We start from the raw sequence: 10,199 nt of genomic DNA, 5'->3' as shown, positions 1-10,199 counted from the left end.
TCATCCTCTCAGATTCCTCTAACTTCTGGAGCTGTCTCCTTATATCAACCGCATGACAAGGCAACATTACTGACTTGCTGATTTTGGGGGGCATCTGGTTCTGTGGGGATAAATACTTGGTGTGCCTCATACAGCATTTCCAGAAACCCAGTGAACAATTTATCAGGTGCCTGAGTAACCTGATTCACCTTGGATGAGTTGTGGGTTTTCTCACTGCCATGTGTAGCCCCCCACAATAGTGCTTGGAAAAAAGTGTCCTGTTGAAGTTTCTGTTGGGGTGCCAGCCCCTTCAAATCTCTCAGGATTCAGAAGGACCACTACAGTAAGTGAAAATTGGCTAATAATGTCTGAGGGTAAACAAATTAGCTCACATAAATCTTTTCATCAGGCCCCATTTCCCCCTATGTTCTTTCCAATGCTCTCTCAATGTCCCTCGCTGCTTCTTACTGTTCCTTTTCAATGGTCCCCTTTAATGTTCCTCCCAACCCCACAAGACGTCCACTTTGTACACCCACACGGACATAGTTAACAGTTCCACAGACAACAGCAATGGCACCAAGCATGCGCATCACAGGATCACAGAAGCAGGTAAATCTGACAAAGTGGGTACCTTATGTCTCAGGGAGGACATGGCTGTGAAGCTCCCCTGGATACCAGCTGGATTAGTTAAGGATGAAGCTTTAAATCAGTACAGAATCCTAAGAAGAGAAAAAGGGGGGTTGTGTGCTAGTTAAATTTGTGTGTTTAGTTAAGCTGGAGTCTGTAATTGATAGATGTAGGAAAGGAAATGCTACAGGGCCTGTGCATGCGCTAAGCACTTCCAGTGGCGGCTGGAAACACAGCATTTGTTTCCATGCTGGTTGTAGCCATGGCAACCAGCAGAAGCTGCAGAAGGAAAGTGGATGGTGCTTGGTCCCCGGGCCAACAGGGTGCTGTGGGGTGCTGTATTCACTAGTGAAAAGGAATTCCTTTCTCGGGGGCTGGTTTAGCGACTCAAGCTTTTTCCCTGCACATTTAGGGGTAAAGGTACAAACAGTTAATTTCCTAGACTAAGACCTTGTGTCAAATGAAAGGTGAAGGTAAGTAGAGAATATTAATAGCTTGTTAGGGTAGAGTGAAGGTCAGTAGGTTGCAGTCTCCTGAGTAGGCTGTTGGGAGATTTTATGGCCATCCAGACCTGTTTATCAGTAAGGGCAGATATGTTGTCTCTTCCACTCCGTGCCCGTCTTTTGAGGTCCTAGTGTATTCCATTTGCAAGACTCATGCCGTCAGGGACAATAGTGGGGGTCCAGCTTTATGTAGATCTGACTATGAGGACAAAGGTCTGGCTAGTGGACGCTTTCACACCAGGGACACAGTGTGGAAATGTCAGCCAGTTGCCAGTACAGGAAAAGTCATGTGTATGCTTGTTTCTGCAGGCTCTGCTCGTTGACCTGAAAATCATATAGGCATCCTCCTGAATATTAACCTTCATCAGGCGATGAAAGGAGACAGAGACAGAGACCCACATTGGAGCACGGGACTGAAATCTCAAGGTCCAAATCAGGAGCAGAAGCAGAGAGAGCACGAGCAAGGAACTCAGGACCGCGAGGGGTGCACCCACACACTGAGACAATGGGGATGTTCTATCGGGAACTCACCAAGGCCAGCTGGCCTGGGTCTGAAAAAGGCTGGGTTAAAACCGGTCTCGCTGAACATAGCGGACAATGAGGACTACTGAGACCTCAAGAACAATGGCAATGGGTTTTTGATCCTACTATACCTATTGGTTTCGAGGGAGCCTAGGTAGTTTGGATGCTCACCTTACTAGACCTGGATGGAGGTGGGTGGTCCTTGGACTTCCCACAGGGCAGGGAACCCTGATTGCTCTTTGGGCTGACGAGGGAGGGGGACTTGATTGGGGGAGGGGGAGGGAAAGGGGAGGCAGCTGGGGAAGAGACAGAAATCTTTAATAAATAAATAAATTTTAAAAAAGTCATGTGTAAAGAATGATTTATATGCTGATGGGCTATTTGGAGATGAATCCCATTATGGAAGGGAGAAAAGCCATGGCTTCACAAGATTCCTACAGAACTGATAGTGACTATTCAGAAAGCAGGTTCCCAAAGCCGTGCAAGTTGGGTGTAAGCCTAGAGGCTGTAAGCTGTACTTTCACTGCATAATTCTGTGGCCACCAACAGTGCCCAAAGCCCCCCTGCTTCCGCTGGTGCTAGTAATCTGCCGGGGATGGTGAAAGATGTCAGCGCGAGTGACCATGGTGGGTCCAATGGTAGGTTGGGGACTGTGGCAGGCAGGAAACAGAACATGCCATGCAGACAGAGACTGAGTATGGAAGTTTGACTAAAGGGGAGTTTGGGGGGAGGAAGAGAGGGGAGGAAGAGAAAGAGAGAGAGAGGAGAGAAGAGGAGAGAGGGGGGATGCAGAGAGCTGCCTCTTCAGAAGAATGGGGGCAGAGAGAGAGTAAAAGAAGGGAAGAGAGCAGAGACCAGCTTGCCTCAGTGGGAAAAGAGAGATTGGGAGTGGGTGGAACTTGTCTCTTAAAGGAACAGGGTACAAACAGGGAAGGCTAACAAAATCATATCATTCCCATCGTCATCATAAAAAGGCAAGAAGTTAGGTGTGGCAGGTTTAGGGGGTTAGGCTGTCGAGGTCTCCTGATTTGTGGGCACCTAAATCTTGGGGAACCTGAGAAAGCTGGGATGCTGGCCATGTCCTGGGTAGCTTCACTGTTCTCCAGGTTTTGTGGTGTGGAACTGTCTGGGTGTCTCTTGGACCTGGTGAGGTGTTAACAGAGCAGAGGACAGGGTTAAATTTAGGAAGAAAATTTTTTCTTTAGGTCCTGGTGATTGAAGGAGAGGATGTAAGGGACAGGGAACGGCGGGAAGACGTGAGCTCTTAGGGCCTGGCAATTGAGGGAGGGGTGCATCTGACATGTTTAAGATGATTCTCCAAGTTGGCTTTCTGGAACTTACAAGAATTCTTTGAGTTTGTGAAAACATAAATTTTAGACTTATACATTGTATAAATTGCAGTATATTTATGCCAGAAATGACTGTGACAGATGTTTTTGCACAATGAAAATTATCTTTTAGGTAGAAATGACCAAAGAGAATTTGAAGTCTTGATCTTGCAGTGTAATAGTGGAGTACTGTGCCAGAGTTAGAGTAATGGCTTATCAGAACCTTATCGATGAATGTTAAGACTATGAGCGGTAGCATAATGAGAGAGAGAAATCTGACAGCTTGCATTTGTACACCTTAAAACATCTTTTTTATATTCTGAAACGGTTTGTCCTCAGACTTTTATAACTTGCAGGCACACATCTTAATAACTTGCATTTCTATACCTTAAAACACCTTCATGTTTGAGCTTTGCATCTTAAACACCTTTTATTTATACATGGAAGAAGTTATCCTGAAATCTGTTTTGTGAGGTTGTCCTTTTTAAACTGGGAAACCTCTCAGCCATCAAACTGCATGATAGATGTTTGGGAGGTTAAAATTTTTCTTGATTTGTTGATCTAAAAAATGACAGAGAACTTACTTGATTGGGTATCTGGACAGCCATTCTCCAGGGTCCTCCAGGGTCACTGAGGGCAGCGATTTCAGAGTTGTATTTACCTTCTGGTGTTAGTGTAAGGTCTGACAGGCCTCAGAAGATGCTGTGGGTTAGGAATCTGTAGGAAGACTAGTCTACCCTGCCCTCTGCAACCAGGCAGTCAATTCCAGTTCTCCTTCGTTCCCTGTCTGGAGAGCTTCAGCAGTTCAGATAAGACAGTTCTTTCTAGTGGTTAGCACTTTCGCTTGAAGTGAATTATGGATGGACATTGTTCTGTGCCCATCTGTCTTCTGTCTTCTTTGGAGGAAATGGGGTGGTACTACTAGGAGCCAACCTGTGTCTCTGTTACGAAAAGTCTTTTAATAATTAACCATTTAAATGCCATATTTCCCAGATCTCTGACCATTTGAGGGCTGTCTTTTGAGTACATAGAAGTTATATAATATAGGATCTGCTTGAAGAGCTGGATACAGGCTGAGAGGTTGTGGAGGAATGTTCTATCCAGAGTCTTCCAGCTTGACTGTAATGGTTTTAACTTAGCAAGATAAATTTATACTCGTGAAGGACAAAGAAGAAAAAAATGTTTGCAAGAGAAACTTAACAGTAAAACTGACAATAGAATACAATAGAATATAAGCTGCTACAATGTATCTTGATGACTGAGGGGGAGGCATGTTTCTATGAGTGAGGAAAGAAGAAGGTCCAAGAGATTGACCTCCAGTGTCCCAGAGGTTCAGCATGGACTGTGACTCAGGCTGGCCTTGGGTTGTCACTTGCAATGTCCAGGGGCTGTGAGAATGCATGGGCACAAACTGAACCCCCACGTCATTACATGGGGTCGGGGGCAGAGCGAGGGACTTTAAGCCCAATACGCAAATGGTTGACCAGTACTGGGTCTTTCACACGGGAACCACTGGGAACCACCGCCAAGTTAAATCCACACTCATGAAGGCATGGCCAGAGGTGGGGGGAGGGATCTACCCTTAGTGGCAGTGTTGGCTATAGAATTCCAGCGATTTTGAGCTAGAAAAGTGATCATACAGAAGGGTTGCATGATCCCCAGCAGTCCTCAGCAGCAGGGAGAGCCCGCCATGTTGACAGAACCAATGAAAGATTTAGGCAGGAGTGACCCTGGCAGGCCCCACGGTGTGTGGGGAACCCTGACGGCAGGAAACAGAGTATGCCATGTGGACAGAGACTGATATGAAGTTATTAAAAGGGGTGTAGGGGGAGGAAGAGAGGGAGAAAGAAAGAGAGGAGAGAAGAGGAGGGGGGAGAGAGGCAGAGAGCTGCTGCTTCAGAAGAATGGCGGACAGAGAGAGAGAGAGAGAAGGGAAGAGAGCTCAAACCAGCTTGCCTTGGTGGGAAGGGGGAGATTGGGAGTGGGCGGAGTTTGTCTCTTAAGGGACAGGTACTGACAGGGAAGGCTAGCTAATCATAACAGATGGGAAAGTCTGTTCTATCTGGGCTTCACTACACAGATTCCTCTACACAGCCCCTGAGCCATCTTCCTGCTTTCCAGCCGGACCCTGTATCATTCCTCAGCTTGAACAGGGTGGCCCGGAGTTGCTGACAGTCATCTCAGGATGGCTTTGTGTATAAGAGACAGTTTCCGAGAGACTGTGAGGGCCGGTGACTTTTCAGAGAAGGGAGGGCTTGGGGTCTTCCAATTATACAAGTCACTGGAAGAGAAGGAAACAGGCCACGAGGGAGGCGAGGGTCTCTCCTCCCCACCTACTTGCCTGTAACTGGAATGTGCTGGTGGTGCTTCTTTTAGGGGAAAAACAGGGGTGCTCCCGCAACCTCAGATGACACCTGCCTATGTGGCCATTGTCCATATGTGAAGCTGCCCATTGTATGCTGGGGAGAGAAGGGACCAGGTGTAGAGTCAGCCTCCTGGCTTCTTCCCTCCTGAGGGAGTCTGTCTCTCCTGCTCTGGCAGCCATAGGAAGAACTGGTGGTACTTATAGTTTCTCCAAATCTTCTGGCCAGATCAAGTAGAGAGAAACAGGCTAGTAACTGGCCAATGCTCAAACCAGGGACTTGGAAATCCTCACCCCCACAACTCAGGATTCACAGCCAAGCAATACTTCTGACCATGCTGTACTTTTCCAGTAGCTCACTGCACATGCTCCAAAGACCCTCCAGAAGCCCTCCCTTCCACCCAATCTACTGCTTTCTCTGTTCCCACACAGAGGAAGGTGCCATTCTGTGTTTTTGCCCAATAAATCTCTTGTGTGAGGTTTGTTGTGTGGTGTGACTTTATGGTTTTCCTTGACTTCCAGTCACCAAGATCCCCTTGTGCCAGAAAACTCTCATTAGTTCCATGACTTGAACAGGTTCTCCAGGTGTCTGTTCTGCCCCCGGGGTCTGAGCTCACTTGGCCCCTGTCCTCCATCTCCAGTCCACCTGCAGCAGGCTTGCCTTCCAGCTCACCTATCACTTGGCACCTCATCTACCAGCAACAACTCAGGAAGTTTCCCCTGGGTTGGTGGGAACGCTTTCCTGAGTCCAAAGAAGTGAGCTGAGTCTCCTGCGCCCCTCTGGTCCACTTGGGGCAGAGGACTCCCAGGCTACAGCTGGCCCTTTCCACCATTCCTGTCTCCAACCCTGTCCTGTGGATGAGACTTTCTTCCTGAGTTCTTTTTCCCTTTTTTGCCTCTGGCTTTGTAGAAAGCCCTGCTACCAGGTACTGAATCTCCTTGGATCATTAGCCCTGACCTCCACTAAGTATGGTTACTGTGAAGAGCCACTCATTGATTCTCTTGGTCCTCTCTGAGTCGTCAGGATGCCCTTAATACAGACTTCGATCTCTGTCTCTCTCATCCAAACCCTCTTCTTCCCCCTTGGGATGCCATTTATAAAAACCCTACACCCTCCACCTGGCATCTGACCTAAAGGGCCACAAATTTGTTTGCTTTTGCAGTTAAATCTGGCCTCAATATCCCTTAGATAACCAACCCAGGGAGCTGCCAAACAGCACCTCAGATCCTAAGTTTGTTCAGCACTTTGACAAATGCTGGGAGAAGTTGGGAAACAGAAAGAGATTCCATTTCTCTGCTCAAGCTTTCTCTCATCTCCATTCCAAGCCCTGTTTGTTTTTGTCTGCCCCACCCCCACCGCACTGTGTGAATGTTCTGTCTTTTGTTTTGTTTTGTTTTGCTTTTTTTTTTTGAGACAGAGTTTCACTATGTAGCTCTAGCTGTTCTGGAACTAGCCCTTGTAGACCCGGCTGGCCTCAAACTCACAGAGATCCGCCTGTCTCTGCCTCCCTAGTGCTGGGATTAAAGGCGTGCACCACTACCACCCAGTCTAATGTTCTGTCTTTCTAAGTTACCATTGATGGATCTACAGATGTGGGAGCTGGGAGCCAGGCAGGGTAGGTGAGGGAGGGAGAGAGCCAAGGAGCAGGCCAGCTGTGGCATGCACACACTCCACACACATACCTTGAGGGCTGGCGTATCCTTCAGCTCTCTCCTGCAGGGTCCTCTGTAGCCAGAGTTCAGAAATTTCCCATCTCCAAGCCTTACTTGTTCTCAGCCTACTTGGATTCAGTTTACAGGGATTTGGGTATCTTTTAGGCATGGGCAGTATTATAGTGTAGTTTTAGGCTGTTGCACTTCAGTGAAAAGCTGACTCTAGGATTGGGTTTTGGCTCTGTCCTCTAGATGCAAGTGTACTTGCTTAAAGTTTCCTCCAAAATCTCTGTCCCGTGTCAGGTGGGTCACCCGATGACATGACAGGAAAAGTAAAACAAAACTGGACAAAAGAACAGACTCTTCCCACCAAGGACCATTGCTTCGCATCTCATACTCTTTTTGGTTTTGGTTTAAGTCTCTAAAACTTTTGCTCAGGTATGAATCTTAAAATTTGTAAAACTATCATGTAAGATTTCTCTACATCAAAATGTATAAGTATATTGGGTATGGTTCAAAATCTGTAAAATCTGTAACAAAAGGGTTAGCTTCAAACTTGTAACACAGAGGTTGATGGTTAAAAACCTATACAGACCGTGTGGCATGATACCATTTTGGGAATGATACTCCCTTGGCATGACCACTGTCATCTCCAACTGGGAACCCCATGTAGTTATTATGGTGTTTGGGTGATCCATCTCCTTCCTTCTGGATTTACTTGGTTCTGACAGAGTTTGGGGGATCCACCTCTCCTTCTAGTTCCCCTATTTTTTGGGGGAGAAGCCTTACCAACCTCACCAAACCCCACCACTCAGTTGTATCTTTGGGGTGTTACATTTCCCGACTCCTTCCTAGTGGTACCAACATGTGCCATCCTCTTGCAAGAAAAGGACAAAGTGGGAGCCTCTGTTTCCTTCGCTCCCCCATCTCCTTGACTCTGGGCTCAACAGCTGTTGCCTTTCTCCTCCTTCTCCAAGACATACCTTTTGATACGTCACTTCCTTTATTGGTCTCCCAGGGGGAGCCATGAGTATGGGTCACTCAAACCCCTTGGCAGCCAAATACCATCCCATTCATCATCCAACTACAAACCCTACCAATTGCATCACGAAGGGTCAGTGCCCACTCTCTCTCCACAGTCTTGAGGGCCTGAAACCTCTTATCTCTGACTCTTGAGAAAAAACCTTCGCCCCCCCCCCCCAACAACTTCCCCTTTAACACTACCGCTTGGTTCAGGCTCTCCTACTAACTCTCCAGTAGTTCCTCTCCACCCCAAACTCTCCTCTCCACCATCCCCTCAGAGGGATGCCTTCTTTTCAGTTTCTATTGATCCCTAATCACAAGATATCCTTGCCTTCACTTGGACTGACCTGGACACTCACCTTTCCACCCAAGTCACTTGGACTGCCTTGCCCTGGGGTTCCAGCACAGCTTGCATCTTTTGGCCTCTGATTTACTCTCTTTGACTCTTCCTAAATCTAAGCTTATACAATAGATGATTGCAGCTTAGTAATTAGTCACTTATTATAATTAAAGTTACATTAGGTGTGTTTTTGTTGTTCCTGTGATGAGACCCCCAAACAAGACCACAGAGCCTGTATCTGATGCAAGCCCACAGGGGTTTATTGACTACAGACTCGAGTTTGGATCATCATCCAGCACTCCGACGCAGTGGGTGGAGCTGACCAGTCTCGAACCTTTGAAGCAGGGTGTTTTTAAAGGGAAAAACCTCAAGCAGGGTGGTACAGCCTTGGCGTTACATGATTGGATGCAAATCCAGTAAGGGTAGGTGACTTTTGAATTCATTGGCTGAGTCTAGGGGAGTTTCCAAACAGCAATTATTAGATGCCCACAAGGACATCTTAAGCAAGCATTGTTGCTAGCCATTGGCTGGCCACCGGGTGGGGTCACTTTGACCGGGAGCAGGCACAGTTTGTGGTTTTTCTAAGAAATGTTATTCTGACTTTAACCGAAGCTGGGTCAGCCCTAGGTCAAGTGCAGCTAAAATGGAGTTCTTTCTCAGAATGGAGTTTGTCCTGCTCCTTCATTCTCTTTCTTGTGCCTATGAGAACCAGATCTCCTGTCTTACCCTATTCTGCACTGCAATAGGCCCAAAGCAGCTTCTTTATTATCAAATAACATTCACAGCATACAGAGGGCAATCTCACATCACTGGAGTGGCCTGTAATCATTGGTATGAGATTTCTTTTTCTTTTTTAACAAGTGATGTATTTTATAACAGGGTTCATATTCACAATTTTCCTTACTATATCAGGTTGTTTTTTGATCTTCCTCTTCTTGTCTTTTGAAACAAATGATTCCGGGAGGATGAGTATTTGAACGATGGAGAGAGTCTTCTGCCACCAATCTCTAAGATAATTCCAACTGGAGAGTCATTTTTTGGATAAAATATTAATCATATATTAATTTTGTTTGCCTGGTATTCCCCATAACCTTGAATGTCAAGGACACTATACACATTCTGTTCTTCTCATCTCTTTGGTTTTTCAAGACAAGGTTTCTCTATGCAACCTTGGCTGTCCTAAAACTCAATTTGTAGACCAGACTGGCCTCGAACAGAGATCTGCCTACCTGTGCCTCCCGAGTGCTAAGATCCAAGCCACCACATCCGGCTAGATTATTCTTCCCTTGTTTTCAAGTCAGTTTGATTACTAGCGCAGGACCGACTGTATCATCCCCCCAGACCAGGTAGCACTTAGTATGTGGAGCATAGCTCTTTCTATACCTATCAGATGTTTTTGTAGCTGCTCTAATTCAAGCAAATATAATAATCATCCTTCTTTTTGATTTTTCTTTTAGTTATAGAAAATCAATCCCCTTTTTATCATGAAATGATTATAATTTATATTCAAAAGTATTGGCCTGGTAAGCTCCACACTGAGAGTCACAGTAGTTAACTGGATTTGTGAGTCAACACCACAGCCCTCTGACTGCCTTAGGGGTGCTGTTTGGAGTGGATCAGTGTTAGATGTCATCCGTGTTTCACAGACTTAATCGGACCCAAGGCCTTCTCACTGGAGGAGCTTTGATAAAGAGAAGCAGAAAAGAGAAGCCCTGTTTAGTTTATCCTGGTGGATACTGCGCTAATTCATATAAGCAGCGTCAAGAAAGCATTACAGTGGAATTCCACCTGACCCTTCAACTAAAACTTGAACTTCTAAAACGTTCTCCATTTAAACCCACTAAAGATTTATGATAGACACA

Source organism: Alexandromys fortis, unplaced genomic scaffold (genome assembly GCF_014885135.2).
Source record: "Alexandromys fortis isolate MF-2015 unplaced genomic scaffold, M_Fortis_MF-2015_v1.1 scaffold_216, whole genome shotgun sequence".
Classification (NCBI taxonomy): domain Eukaryota; kingdom Metazoa; phylum Chordata; class Mammalia; order Rodentia; family Cricetidae; genus Alexandromys; species Alexandromys fortis.
Note: the sequence above shows the minus strand (reverse complement) of the source record.